The sequence below is a fragment of the Rhinopithecus bieti genome, unplaced genomic scaffold, assembly GCF_001698545.2.
Source record: "Rhinopithecus bieti isolate Rb0 unplaced genomic scaffold, ASM169854v2 scaffold_6710, whole genome shotgun sequence".
Classification (NCBI taxonomy): Eukaryota; Metazoa; Chordata; class Mammalia; order Primates; family Cercopithecidae; genus Rhinopithecus; species Rhinopithecus bieti.
The window spans coordinates 1,840,058-1,856,026 of NW_016805362.1; the positions used below are offsets into that span (position 1 = coordinate 1,840,058).

The following is a 15,969-nucleotide window of genomic DNA, read 5'->3' on the forward strand; positions in this document are numbered from 1 at the left end:
AATCTTCTCTTCTAGATATTTTGAAATATACGATAAACTATTGTTAATCATAGTCACCCTATTGTGCTGTCGAACACTAGCACTTAATCCTTCTATCTAACGGTATTTTTGTACCCATGGGTGAGTGATGACAGGAGCCACTAGCCTAGTTTATTCACTATGAAGGCAACATAAAGGGTCTGCTGGCCAGATTTTACTTGTTAAATCTGTTAGCCTCATCTCCCGGAACACTGACCACATGCCAGAAGCTGTTCTAAATGCTTTGCATGGATGAATACATTAGCTCATTTAATCCTCAGGATCCCATGGGCTCATTCCCATCATCATTCTTATGTTACCAAGGAAGACAACTGAGACCCAGAACAGTCTATGGCTTGTAGGTAGCAGGGCCAGAAGGGGAACAGTCGGTGGGATGGCAAGGTCATGGTGCCTCTCTCATCACTGTGCTGGCAGTGTTGTCTTTCAGTTATGGCTTTTGGGCATGAGATTTCACCTATCTGATAGTCATTACTTTTGCTAAATGGGGCATAATTGGGTAGTAACATCCACTTCATTAGGTTGTGCTGAAGATGAAAATTAATAGCATCTAGTGATGTGTTTGGCCCATAGTATCTGTTCTATAAATGGAGTAATTTTCGTTATACTTAAGGTTGGAAATGGGAAAACATGAGTTCAACTTATATTAAGTTTAATTTCCTTTGTATAGAAATACAGGTTGGGCTAACTAATAATAGAAATCTGCCTATGTTGATTTTACTTCAAGAAATAATTTTTATAATGTAAATGTCACAGGGCTACTTCCTGTGATGCATATTTCCTGGGACAGCTTTGGGTTCCAATAACCATTAATTCAGTGTGTTAATACATCTATCCCACAGGCGTGGAAGGTTGGTACTAAACTTGGTAGTCAGGTCTCTTTGTTTGCTCTACATTGAAAAAAAAAATTACATTTCCTTTCCCTTTCTACATCCCCGCAAGAGAATCTTCCATTCATTGATTATCTAACCTGTCCCAAGTCAGCTCTGCATCCATCACAGCTTTGCAAGGAGGGAGCCTGAGTTTCCATGAAGTTCTGCCACCTGCTTAAGGTCCCACAGCCATAACAATAGCATGGGGGCCCAGCTCCCTCTAGCTCCCCAACCAGTGCTCACTCAAATGCACTTCTTGCAGCAGGCCAGGCCTTAGAAATCTGCGGGCTTCAAAAAATTGCAGACTTTAGCATTAAAACCATTATTTTCAATGAGAGATTAGGAAAATTAAGAATCATCCATTTTTAAGGGGAACAACACACATGGGACCTGTTGTGGGGTATGGGGGGGATGGGGAGGGAGCCTAGATGATGGGTTAATAGGTGCAGCAAACCACCATGGCACACGTATACCTATGTAACAAACCTGCACGTTCTGCACATGTATCCTGGAACTTAAAGTAAAATAAAATAAAAAGAATTACCCATTTTCTTATGCCCTAATAGTAAATGGGATGAACACTAACCAACATCATCATTAAGAACTTTCATTGACCGGGCACCGTGGCTCATGCCTGTAATCCCAGCACTTGGGGACGCCAAGGCGGGCAGATCATGAAGTCAGGAGATCGAGACCATCCTGGCCAACATTGTGAAAACCCGTCTCTACTAAAATACAAAAAATTAGCCAGGCGTGGTGGTGCATGCCTATAGTTCCAGCTACTTGGGAGGCTGAGGCACAGGAATTGCTTGAACCCGGGAGGTGGAAATTGCAGTGAGCTGAGATTGTGTCAGTGCACTCCGGCCAGGTGACAGAGCAAGACTCCATCAAAAAAAGAAAAGAAAAGAAAAAAAACAACTTTCATCATCTCATCATATTTCACCATGTGGAGTTGGGGAAACCACCTTCTACATACAAATCCCGTTACTATGGTTTTGTCTTGATATTCACGTTTTCTTCTCTGATTATAAAGTAAATTACAGACAACATATCATCCCTAACAATTTCAGTATGTACCTCTAAAAAATAAGGACATTTTTCTATCTAACCATGCCACCATGATCACACCTGAATGAATATCATCTAATTGTCCATATGTATATTCGAATTTTCCCAATTGTCCCAGAAGCGTCCTTTATAGCTGCCAAAATTGTCTTTTGAAATTCTTACCCACGGATAAAAAGAGCTGATCATGTCTGTAAAACGGCACTTGAAGGCATGTCCCCATGCAGGGCATCAGAGGAGTCTTGGGTGACTCCAATATAAATTCATTGACAAAACACAACAAAACAAAACCATGTATGCGACACCTCTATAATCAGGCAGTAGCTTTCACAGATTGGAAGTACAAGTCAAATTTAATATTGAGGTCTGGGTGGCAGGTTTTCCCTTTTTTTTTTTAACCTATCTCAGCTGGTGCTAACATGCCTAATTCCTCTCAATGCTGGAGATAGCTTACCTTCCCCTTGGGTGGATGTCCTAGGTCACAGTCAAGTGGCAGCTAGGAATGTGGACAGCCCTTGCAGCTGAGTTTGAGGGTCTTCCAGTTTTGAATCTCAGTGCTTTAGGTAGGAGGTACAGATGTTGCAGGAACCTCACTTCTTCTCCCAGTAGGATGACCAACCACTCTGATTTGCCTGGGACTTTCAGTTTTAAAATCAGGATAAGTTGGTCACTCTCCTCCCCCAGGGTGTTCTGCTTACCCTTCATGGCAAAGCTCTGCTCTTATTTGAGCTGACACGTCCATTAACCCACAGTATTTACTCAGCCCCTATTATGTGCCTAGTAGATAACCGGGGTGGGGGGGCGGCTACAAAAGAAGGTGGATGGGAACTGATATTGATGACCTACTGTGGGGCTATCACTTCACAGAACCAACTAATTCACTCCCCAGGTGTGATCACCATGAGGGCTGGGGTTCTCTCCACTTGTCTCTCTCTGTCTGTATGCCAGAACCAACTGGGCAGCTCCTCCAGGAGTTTCTAATTCAATCAGTCTGGGGTGGGGGGGCCTAAGCACTCTTATTTTTAAAAAGTGCTTCTAAGTGATTCCGGATAACCCTTTCCCTGCATCTCAGACCATAAGTTTCTCAGTGCAAACCTCTATGTGACTGATACTAGTTGGCATGTGAGAGAAAACTGATTTGTTCATCTGACACAACTTGCTCCATATAGAGCAAGAGTGACAGCAGCTTTGCCCTTGAGGGACATGCTCACCCACTCGGGCCCTGGCAGTCTGGGTTTAGAGGCTGGCTGTCTGCAGGCTGTTCAACCTCCTATGCTCTCCTGGGGAAGATGGGAGCCCCTAGTCACCCAGATCCTTGTCCAGGTAACCTCAGGTGATCTCCTATGGTCATTGTCCGATGAACCAGATTATTACCCCACACTGACCTCTATGAGGCAACCTCCTTCTAACAAATGAAAGCTACAGAAGGTGACCTCCTAGAATGTCTGTCACATAATACTGACATACATTTCTTGAATAAAAGTTGGTAAGACATGACAAATGCACATGAGAATATAAGGTCAGCATATACCAAGTACCAAATGAAGAGTTTCATCAATAAGCAATGTAGGAGTGATGGAACACTTTGGATGGTGTATTAGTATGTTTTCACACTACCTGAGACTGGGCAATTTACAAAAGAAAGGGGTTTAATGGACCTACAGTTCCACATGGCTGGGGTGACCACATAATCATGGTGGAAGGCAAGAAGAGCAAGTCACATCTTAGGTGGATGGCAGCAGGCAAAGAGAGAGCTTGCACAGCTTTCATTTTTAAAACCATCAGATCTTGTGAGACGTATTCACTATCATGAGAACAGTGTGAGAAAGACCTACCCCCGTGATTCAATGACCTCCCACCGGGTTCCTCCCACGACACATGGGAATTGTGGGAGTTACAATTCAAGATGAGATTTGGGTGGGGAGACAGCCAAACCATATCGGATAGGGTAGGGTCAGAAGGCTTCCTGCAGGAGGTGGATAAACTTTGGAAGGTGGGCAAGATAGAAGAGTAGAGAGAAAGCAGGCCCTGCTCAGAGGAGAATGTGGTCCTCTATCATCATAGTCACTTGTTTGGAGGAAAAAATAAGGGTATCACTTCATTTTCAGATGCTTGCATTGTAAGGCCACTGACATCACCAGTGAATATAGCTTAGAGATTAAAACCATAAGCTCCAGAGACAAGCTACCCGGGTCCAAGCTGGGTTTCCTGGTTATGTAACCACGGGCAAGATAGAGTTCTTTTTCTGTAAAGTTGGATTAACAATGATATCAGCCTAATATGATTGAAATAATGATGACCAGATAACACACAGAGTGTGCAGTACGGAGCCTGACACATCATAAGCATCCAATAAATGCTGGTAATGATTGTTGTTAGCATTATTAATTAAAGACTTGGTCAGTTACTATAATCACATGGGTCAGACATCTCTCAAAAGTTTAAGAAAAGTTCTTGGTGAAATCATTACTCACAGAAGATGGCTCTCCTTTACTGGAATGGGGGCAAAGCTGACATTAAACCTCCAGGGCTTGTCATGTTTGGAGAATCATCAGCATAACACTAGATCTATCTGTGCCCAGTGGATAAGCAAGCTGATGTCTTAATTTGCTAGGGTGGCCATAAAGTGCCACAGACTGGGTGACTTACACAACAAAGATTAACTTTCTTATCACTCTGGAGGCTAGAAGTCCAAGATCAAGGTATCGGCAGGGTTGATTTCCTCTGAGGCCCCTCTCTGTGGCTTGTAGACTCAGCCTTTTGGCTGAGTCCTCACATGGTTGTCACCCTGTGTTCGCAAATCCTTCGTATCTCCTTTTGTGTCCAAATTTCATCTTCGCATAAGGACACAAGTCTGGATCAGAGCTCACCCTAAAGGCCTCATTTTAACTTAATCACCTCTTTAAAGACCCTATCGCCAAATACAGTTACATTTCCAGGTCCTGGGCGTTAGGGCTTCCACATATGAATTTTGGGGGACACAGTTCGGCCCATAACAGCTGGGTTCTGCTTTACACTCTACTTCTGTTGATACAGAGGAGAGGGAATTTCCCATGGCTTTCATTGTCTGCATAGGGAGGAAACCTGGAGTGTTTCAAGCATACGTAGCACATGGTTCCTGTGCTAGCTCAGCCTGGCGAAGCTGCCTGAAGCAGTCATAGGAGGTGCAAACCATCCACAGTTCTCAGCATAAACAAAACACTTACTTCCAAAGTGCTTCTGAGAAGTGAAAATGAGATATTAAATATAAATCATTTGTCCAATATAACCACTAATATGTGCAAACAATATTTCTCACCAATGGATGGGTCACAAAATAAATGTATAGCCAGTCTTTCATAATGAAATATGTGTACTCTTTATAATTGCTAATGATTTAGAGTAGATCATTCTCTCGCTTAGTAAATGGAGCTTTCACATCTTTTGTCTCAGTTAAGTAAAATGCAGTCATGTTGATGGTGTTTAACCAAAAGGAAAGACAGAATAAGGTGGCTGTTTTTAAAGGTTTTAAGCGCCCCTGTTTTGTGACATGCTTTCTCAACTTTTATATTGATGACAACCTAGAAAGTTTTATGATAAATAATTGGCTTGTGGTGCTCAAATGCAGAAGGAATAGGAATTCCTAGTCAAACTATTGAGTTACAAAGGTTTGGTCTCATAGACTCCTTTAAAGTTTTTTTTTTTTTTTTTTTTTTTTGAGATGGAGTCTCGTCTCACTCTGTCCCCCAGGCTGGCGTGCAGTGGCGCGATCTCGGCTCACTGCAAGCTCCGCCTCCTGGGTTCACGCCATTCTCCTGCCTCAGCCTCTCCGGAGTAGCTGGGACTACAGGCGCCCGCCACCACCCCTGGCTAATTTGTTTTTGTATTTTCAGTACAGACAGGGTTTCACCTTGTTAGCCAGGATGGTCTCGATCTCCTGACCTCGTGATCCATCTGCCTCAGCCTCCCAAACTGCTGGGATTAGAGGCGTGAGCCACTGTGCCCGGCCTTATTGTGTTTTTTTAAGTAAGCACTTGGATCTTCAGAATGTTTCATTTGCATGGGTCTTTTCTGTAAGGCAGCACACAAAAGAAAATTAATTTGAAAATTCTCCCTGCACTAACAGCCTGGAGTATCCTCTTTACCATCCCCAACACACACACACACAGGCACACACACACAGGCACACACATATAGGCACACACAGACACATACACACAGAGGCACACACACACAGACACATACACACGCAGGCACACACACTCGTGCACACACACACACAGCCCTCCCCTTAAAAGTAGCTCAAGCCTAGAAAGTTCAGTTTGATTTTAGGGCTATTTCTAAAATTCTCACACGTTCTTTTGCAAGCTTGGAAAGCTGCCCTAACGAAGCCTAAGGTGGTACATGTTAGGCCTTCAGGTGTCTTGTTTTACTTACTAGAAGTATTCACAATTGATTTTTAAATTCTTGAATCAAATTTCTCTTTCTGGGAAGGTCTACGACTTGGGTTTTAAGTGTCCTCTTAGCCAGAATCCAATTCTCTAGTCTATGGCCAGCCATGAAGGCTGGATAAAAAGGAAAAAAATGCCTTGTGACGTAGGCTTAATTTACATGGCTTTATTGACTTAGAAGCTATAGATTAGCCCTTAAAGCACAATTCTTGCCAATGATGAGATGCCATAAGGAATCACTGTGTTCAGAAGAATAGTGATGTTCCCTTTCATTTATATGATATAAATCATGTATGCTATAATACCACTGAATACACACACATACTCTAACTACACTCACCCTATAACACACATACACACACACTGTAAGTAAAATGTTGTTGGGATATTAATTAGGAATGTCCCTGTTTTATTGGGCAAGTATAATGCCAGTCTGCTGTATACCATAGAAACAGGAGGGCAGAGCCAGCAACATTGTGAGCCTGGGCCTGGACCCGCTCCACTGCTAGACAGATGCTCTCATGCCGCACCATTGCAAGTCACCTTTGAGTCGCCCTGGCTTCCACGAACTTCCTGACAGGTCTGCAACTGCCCTTTCAAATCACCTGAAAAATAACGGAACCTGTTAATCAGCCACCTTCCTAAAAGCAACATGTCAGGGGAAAGACACTGTGAAGATGGGTGGAGGAAGGTGGGGCTTCCCAGGGCCAGTTCAGAGAATGTGGGATAGCACCGTGGTCTAAAGCCCAGGTCCTGGACTCCAACAGACACATATTTGAGTCCTGGTTCTGTTACTTATCAGCTTCAAGGGAATAAGTAACTTGCCAATGCTGCACAGAAGGTAAATTCCTGGCCAGGCAAGGGGGCTCATGCCTGTAATCCCAGCACTTTGGGAGGCTGAAGCGGGTGGATCATTTCAGGTCAGGAGTTTGAAAACAGCCTGGCCAACATGCTGAAACCCCATCTCTACTAAAAATACAAAAAAATTAGCTGGGCATGGTGGTGGGCGCCTGTGATCCCAGCTACTTGGGAGGCTGAGGCAAGATAATTGCTTGAACTTGGGAGGCAGTGGTTGAAGTGAGCTAAGATCGTGTCACTCCACCCCCACCTGGGCAACAGAGCGAGACTTTGTCTCAAAAAAAAAAAAAAAAAGGAAATTCTTATTGCATAGGGTCATGAGGATTAGACAGCGACAAGCACATGAGTCTGGTGTCTGGCACATCCCATCATATTCACTATTATGGTTATTACTACAATGCTTACATGGGCACATGGGCACAGCTCTGGGGAAACTTAGCCATGGATTGATATTAGTGACATCAATAGACAAGTTAGTGATATCAACTGGTTGTCACCAAGCTGACCATCTCTTGCTACATTTCCACTTCATTCTGTGCTATGTCAATACACTTGAGCACAAAGAATTGGAGAAACTGGAATTTATTGAAGGCTTGTGAGCCATTCCAAGCTTTTCAGAAAACTCGAGATTGCCAATATTTATAAACAAAGCATCCTGCTCTGCTGCCCATAGTTTGAAGAGCTTCACTTCTTAGTGAAAGTGGCCAGTCTGTGATTTACCTGCTTGGGACCTTCCTGCTGATCTCTGCAGGCATAAGCATCTTTGCCCGGGCAGCATCTACTGCTTGCCGTCTGAAGGTTGGACTGGAACTTTGGGTCCTTCACAGTTGGATCAACTCTAGATTTGGGGGCTTCACTCTCTAGGGACAGTCTCCTGGTGAAGGGAAACTATTTTCCGTCGACACTGAGGGGTGAATATAACAGAGAAATAAGCTCCTTCTGTACTGCACAGATGTCAAGGGTGAGTCAGGAGAGGAGGATGCAGAGAGCTGGGGACATTTGAGCAGCAGGGTGCCTCAGCTGGCAACTCAGCAATTCCTTATTAGCCCAATCCTTCGTGGAACCCTTGCCAGCGTTTCCGCAGTGCCCTACAGAGCATCATTCATCAAGGCAGAGGCTGTAGAATTGCTTCTCCCTGCTGCAGGGGCTCCCTGAAACTTCCGCCATCTCTCTGCAGACCTGTGGATGGCAATTGCCAACGGCATTTCTCTCAGCTACTATCTCTTAGGGTTCAGACAATTGGACAACTCAGCCTTAGCCTGTAAAGGTCACCTCTGGGATTACAGGGGCTGCAGCTCACAGCCTGTGGTTCCTGTTGGGGTCAGGGGGCAGCTCAGGTGCTCTGCAGCTCTTCCAGGGCACGTGACAGCTGCTTAGGCCACTTCAGTGTCACCACCTCACCTGTGCCTGCCCCTCCTTCCTGCTCTGCCCTTTTCAGTCTCCTTCCCTGAGGCTCCTAAGGGAATTTGATTTCAGGGCCTCATGTCTCTCGTCAGGACATGTGGGAGCAGTGCATTCAAAGGGATTGAGAAAAGGCCAACTTTGTGTCATTTTTTTTCTGGCAGTATTCTTGGCTGTGCCAGAGATCACACCAGGACAAAAGCAAGAGGTAGGCAGGCTCAGAGCCAGAGTGGAATGGTGGGACAGGCAGTTGGGGGGATGTTTTCAACTACAAGGAGTAGAGTACCCAAAAGCAGACTAAAGGCAGTTTAAGCAATAAGGGCTATTTTTCCTTCCAAATAACACGTTCAGTAACCCAGTTATGTCTGGATACCAGGTTGTTGCCTCTGCTGTCTTCTGAGTTTTCCAAAAGTCCAAAAGCAAGATGGGGTGAAGCTCTAGCCCGTATCTCTCCAGGAGGGAAATCTTTCCAAGAAGATCCCCCAAGGTGTTTCCACTAATGTCTCTGAATAAAACTAGGTGTCATGGCTGCCAGTGGCTCAAGAACAGCCGGAAAGCGAGTTTCTAACCTTTTGAGCTTCTGTTTGTCATTGATCCAGGTTCCCCCAGCAGGGGAGTATAAGCGGGGATGGCTGCTGGAGAGGCAACAAGCAGTGATGGCGACAGATGCTATCATTTATGAGGATCTGAGTGCTAGCACTGCATTTTTACTGTAGAATTTTACAAATACATATTTTGTTCTTATCCCCACAATAAGACAATATGTATTAAATTATGCTGCATAGTCTCACATGTGCATCTATAAAAATCCAGTCTCAAAAGTGGGTTATTGGCTGAGCGCAGTAGCTCACACTGTAATCCCAGCAATTTGGGAGGTCAAGGCAAGTGAATCACTTGCATCCAGGGGTTCGTGACCAGCTTGGCCAACATGGTGAAACCCCCTTTTTACTAACAATACAAAAATTAGCTGGGCGTGGTGGTGTGCACCTGTAATCCCAGCTACTCAGGAGGCAGAGGCAGAAGAATCGCTTCAACCTGGGAGGTGGAGGTTGCAGGGAGCCAAGATTGTGCCACTGCACTCCAGCCTCAGTGACAGAGTGAGACTCATCAAAAAATAAAAACTAAAAAGTAGATTATCCATGCATGTAAGAAATAGCTTCATTTTCAAGAAGCAACAAGATAGCAGCATAAATAGCTGGTGGTAGAGTAGACATGCCTTTATCCCTTTGTGGAACTGGAGGATTAGGACCTGGGATCTGCTATTAATTTAATGCTTTAGCAAATTAGTAATCATAATGGTGAGAAACCCTAGCCTTTCTTCCCGGTTCCTTTCATCAATAGTCAAGGAGAGCACAGTGAGATGGAGATGTATTGCTGCTATCACGTGTACCAGGAAACTTTGAAAGCAAATGTAGATATGTATAAAATATTTCCAACATTTTATAAACTATACCACAGAATTAAAGATAACTCAGGTTATCTAAGGAAGGAGAAAGAAATCTACCACATGCCCATTCTACCAATGAAGTAACTGAAACTCAGAGGTGCTAAGTAGTTAGCATCAGACCTAGAAAGTTAGTTTGTCTGGCACCAAATATTGGATTTTTATTACTGTGTCACCCAGCAAAAATCAAACATTTTAAATACTCATATGGATTTTTCTTAAAAGTCTTCCTTTCCAATGTGTAGTGAGTACTCTATTTTATTTAAATTATACTTTAAAATTAGACCCAGTAGCATTTGCCATTCATGAATTTCTTTTAATTTTATATTTTGCATATGAGATGTAGTTTGATTTTAAGGAGCATGCAAATTTCAAAGGCACTGCTGTGCATATCCACCACATTCTTGTCTACATAATGGCTTATTGGGCTGGGCAGTCAACTCAGGCAACAGCAGCTGCCCTGGGACAGATGAGCACTCAGGTTGTGTGTGCAGCAAATGGCGGTGAGGCTTATGCACCACAAAAGAGATGGGCTCAAAGGGCACTAACTCGTCTGAAACTCGCCAGTTTTCATTGGGTAAACCAGGTGTAAATGTGCTGTATAACACCCATCCTTTCATGGCCAGTCACAGTGTCATAGCTCTTGTATTAGTCAAAGATTTCCAAAATGCAAAACGTCTATCATTCTTGTATTATTTGCTCTTGCATTAGTGAAAAATTTCCAAGATGCAAAATGTCTACCATTCTCGTATTTATTATTTCTGGGGCAAGATGCTTATAATTGTTAACAAAAGATGTGTTTTCCTACGGAAAATAATCTACTGTGAAGGTGAAAGATTTTGCAATGGGGTGACATCTATTGTATGTAAGTGAAATTTTCACACAATAAAATAGAGTTGTTAGAAGAAAGGTCCTTATGTAGCATCTGTTTGAATCCCCTTGCTCTGAAGATGAAGAAACTGAAGTAGTGAAAGGTGAAATAATTAACCTAAGAACATACATAAAGATACCCATTAAATTGTGCTGAGTATTGTTATAACACGATTGTTATTTTTAAGGCATTATAGCATTATTGTAGATATTTTCACACATAGAAGAAAATAAGCTCTCCTCGAATTCCTGCACTCTTAATTATTTTGGAATATGTTTCTTTCAATTTTTTTCTACTTTAGTGTCAGATTTTCTAAGACTCCCATTTCCTATGATATATTCTTATTCAGATACCAAGCTCATTAAATGAAAGGATATTTGAAATAGCTACTAAAATGTTCTACGAATGAAATAATTTTGATTGGAAAAGTGTTGGTTTTCCAAGGTTCTCTATCCACCTGGTGTAGATAGTCTTTTGAACATGCTTTCCCATCATTAATTGAACATCGCTGGGTATAAGCACATCATCAGAGCTTTAAAACCAAAACTCCATCAGATCACTTATTTTATCACTGTTTCCACAACTGGACCTCACTAATCTGACCAGATATTTGGTCAACACATAGGCTCAGTCCAGGCCACTGCATCAGGAGGCTGTACTCATGATTAGAATCTGCACTGTTCTTTCTGGAGCGTATCTGCATCCATTCAGTTCTTTATTCCCCTCATTGACATTCTAGAAAGGGACTGTTGTGACCCTTTTCCAGGTGGCAGACCTGACACTCAGGGAACAGGAGTTTAACCATTGTAAATGTCTGGAACACACCTTCTGACTTCAAGGCATGAGTTTTACAATTTGACTGCCTCTACATTGAACCTGAAATTCATATTATTGGAATCCTTTAACCAGAGATAAGGCAACGGAGCACGAGGAAGTTTCCTGAATTAAATATGAGGCTAGACTCGATGATCTCTAATGTGACTTCATCCTTTGAAAGCCGGTAGCTCTACATTGTTGTCTCTTCACATTGGTCCTGGTGCTTGGACGGTGGATGGACACAGAGTGGCCAAGACACAAAATATCCTGTCCACAAAGCTAAGACCCAGTGGGCCAGTTTCAGAGGAGTATCACATTTGAAGAACTGCAGCCCATGTAGGGGATTTAATTTTATTCAGGTCTCTCTCAACAATTCATGGGGGATCCAAGAGCAAAATCTACACCAAATCTTTATAACTTCTCTTGTTCTGTTCTCTGCCACCCCCAATTAGTCAGAGATTTCTCACTCCTATGCCATGAGTACACTCTCTCCCATCCAGATGGTCCTGTTCCTGCCGCCTTAGTGTCTTGTTTTCCTATCATGACCCGTTTGACCAGTTTCATCTTCCCACCCCCATGAAGCTGCCTGGGAAATACATTCTTCTTTCCTATCTCTTTTCTCATCAGGCTTTGCATAAGCTTTTGCCCTTTCCGCGCTCAGAAATAAGGAAAAGAGGGAGAAATACAGAAAAGCAAAGCTGGCAATTCTGAAATTGTTATATACAGGCAGTGGATAAAGTCTGAACTCCTTACACATTAAAAATAGTGTGTCTTCTCATACAGAGGAAGCTATTGCCTCAAAGTTGTGTGTCATGCCTGAAGTGTCTGGGATCCCTGAGTGCCCATGGTGCCCAAGAGCTACGAATCTGCCACCATCAACACAGAGGGCACCTTCTGAATGGGCTATCTCTGCAGTGATGCTGCCAATGGAAGGTAATGGGGGAGAGAAATCCATCTGGATGAAATGGAAGCTGCTTTGTACCCTTAGGCTGGCATATGTGGCCCAACTTATGGTTAGCACTGGTGAGATTTTGATGTGTGGAGGGCAACCCATGTGCAGTGCAGCTGCATCTGTACCCACAGGGCAGAGGATGCAATCTAACTTCTCAGCTACTGTAGCCATGTGAATGGGCTCTGACAATTTTCATTAACCGATGCATTAAGATAATAGAAAAATAATGATGCACACAGGACAATTGCTTTCATTGAAGTGTAGGAATTAAATCAGAACATCTTTTCTTCCACTCCCCTCTGTGTAGTTCAGAAAAGACTCTCAGGGGTTTTAAGCTCTCTCTCAGGTGGAAGAATGTTTAAATAAATTATATAACTTTAGTTCATTATCTCCCAATGCTTAGAGCTTTATACTTGTGATGAGATGGGTTTGTTTTCTGTTTTTCTTTTTCCCCCTTTCCCCCTACCTCCGTCACTCCAGGCAGAGCTCCTGGGAATGTTTGGCAAAGTTAATAAAAAGATGGAAAAAAATCTTTGGTAGGGTGGCATAAAAGCATATCAGAGCTAAAGCTGGCAAACTTAGCTAGAGGAGGGGCTATTTGCCCTCTTAAAGCTCACGTCTGAAAAATCCGAAGGAAGTAAGGCTTCTTTAGCTAAGTGCCTGCCACTTCCTCTCCAGAATTGAGCCTAGAGTGATACTCAGAACCTGAAGATGCCGCACACACTTCTGGGATGCAGCCAGGGGCCCTAGGGTGGAAAAAATAGCTCAAATAAATCAAATAATCATGGTTGTGAGGTCAGGGAAGGAGACTGGAAAGAAAGGGAATGCCCACGTGTGTGCCCAGGTTGGAGTCTCTATGGAAGGATCAGGAAACTAGAACACATTTGCACTATCCTTTGGACTCTGAGTCAGCCAAATGTAAGGCCTCTTCTCATATGATGCACCATACCTAGTGCCCCAAATGGCATTACAACTAAATATAATGCAGTTACAAGTACTCAGTTGCAGAAACCTGTACTACATCAAAATGTTAAATGAGAAGTACAATTGTTTCCCTTAAAAGGGTCAGGGGGCCGGGTGCAGTGGCTCACGCCTGTAATCTCAGAACTTCGAGAGGTTCAGGCGGGTGGATCATGAGGTCAGGAGTTCAAGACCAGCCTGGCCAACATGTCGAAACCCTGTCTATACTAAAAATACAAAAATTAGCTGGGTGTGGTGGTGCGTACCTGTAGTCCCAGCTACTAGGGAGGCTGAGGCAGGAGAATTGCTTGAATCTAGGAGACAGAGGTTGTAGTGAGCTGAGATAGCACCACTGCACTCCAGCCTGGGTGATACAGAGATTCTGTCTCAAAAAAGAGAAAAAGGGTCGGGGCAGTTGGATTAATATTTTAGAAGTCAGTGTTGGTGGTGGTCACACCACCTGTGACACACACACCTGTGATGGGGAGGCAACTGTGAGAGCTCTCAAACGGCTGTGCCACTCTGACACCTGTGAATGAATGAGAGATGGACAGGAAAGGGGTTGGGCAGGAGTCTCAGGCTGCACTGCAGTTCCAAGCAAGTTTCAGGAAGACCAAGAGGGAGACCTTGAGCCAAAGTCTTGCATAAGAGGGGTCTTGCGTCTTGGAGGAATGACTGTCACCAAAAAAAATGCTGTCCTAAGGGAGGCCTCACAGCTTCCCCACCTACAGGTAAATCTGAAGAAATTTGCACTGAAGAATGACAGTTTCACCTCTACCTCCCCCATTAGAGATTCAGGCAGAACTAAATTTGGTTGGATTGTACACTGCTGTGCTTGGAATCAACTGGGCAGTTTTGCTGATTTTCTTTCTTTGATAAACATTTAAAAAGAAGATCCCAACTGAGTTGCTTTCTTTTCTTTTTCTGATAATAGCCTTGAACAGTGGGAAGGAAAAGGCTGCGGATGCCTGAGTGCAGAACTAATTGAAAGTAGCCACTGAAACTAATAGTACTAATGGGGATGGAATATGAATCTCAGAATTCTAAGGAGTTTGGCCAAACTTTTGAAACGAGTGGTGCACACCTGCTGCATCTGCTTTCTCCACCCAGCCACTTCCCTGTTCCTCGTAGTCTGTCTTTGATCTCTGTCCCTCTGCTGAAATTGGTCCCTGGGAGGTCACCAAAGCCATCCTGCACACTATGTTCACCAGTCTTTCCTTGCCCATCCTGGGTCTCCACCTCTCTGCCAGGTGCCACTGCAGATGGTCACCTCCCTCCCTTCCACTGCTATCTCCATGCATATGATTTTCTGTTTGTTTGCAACTCTTGATAGCAAGAGTTTCTGTCTCCATTCACTTCTGATCTTCCTCTTATTCCCAAATAGAGAGATTCTCAATGTTCTGCCCTCAGCCTTGAGTGCTTAACAAGTGGTAGCTATTATGATTATTCTTTAAAATTCAAAAGCTTCGATTTTCTTAAAACCAGTCCTAGTACATCCTAGTACTTCATTCCCTCATTGCATGGTACTTTCTGTGTCTGGCATTGGCTCCCAGAGACTGGCTCTCTGGAAGTTTGAGGAGGAATTATGGCTTTAGCAGGGGCCTGGGTTCTTCAGTCTGGAATCTGTGCACTGAATTGTAAACTCTCATTTGAATTTGGCCTCCTGCCTTAGCTCCGGAATCTCTTCCTCCTCTTCTTCCTTGATACTTCTTTTCATCTTTGTGTGTGAGGGGTGGGAGTCCCTGCGTTAGTTAATGCTCAGTGTCCTTCACAGCTGGGGCAGCAGTTCTAACACTGAGCTAGTAAAACATCAGAAGAGAAAGAGAAAAGTCTGCCCCTGTTACAGGAAAGGGATCCCAATCCAGACCCCAAGAGAGGGTTCTTGGATCTTGCATAAGAATTTAGGGAGAGTCCACAATGCAAAGTGAAAGCAAGTTTATTAGGAAAGTAAAGTGGTAAAAGGACCACTCGATAGACAAAGCAGGACATTCCCGAAAGTAAGAGGGGCAATGTGTCCACCGTCAGTACAATGCTTGTTTATAGACAGGATGAAAAAGATTAGGCCAGGTGCAGAGGCTCACACCTGGTTGGGGCTGTGAGTAGGGACAGCCCCTTTAGAGCATGTCATCTCCATTTTGCCATGGATCCTACCACCTGCTTTACTCACTTGTGTGGCTGCCTGGTCCATCAAGGCCATGGAATTTCTAACCATAGCCTTGCAATAAGTCTCTCTCTCTCTCTCTCTCTCTCTCTCTCTCTCTCTC

General features: G+C 43.7%; 1 long non-coding RNA gene across 2 annotated transcripts in view; it reads left to right on the forward strand.

Annotated features, from left to right (window-relative positions):
* Positions 1–15,969, forward strand: part of LOC108529772 (uncharacterized) — an 88,891-nt gene that overhangs the window by 60,797 nt on the left and 12,125 nt on the right. For both annotated transcript variants that reach the window (XR_001885665.1, XR_001885666.1), the window contains one exon: positions 12,577–12,726. This is a non-coding gene — a long non-coding RNA (uncharacterized LOC108529772). The remainder of the gene's footprint in view (positions 1–12,576; positions 12,727–15,969) is intronic.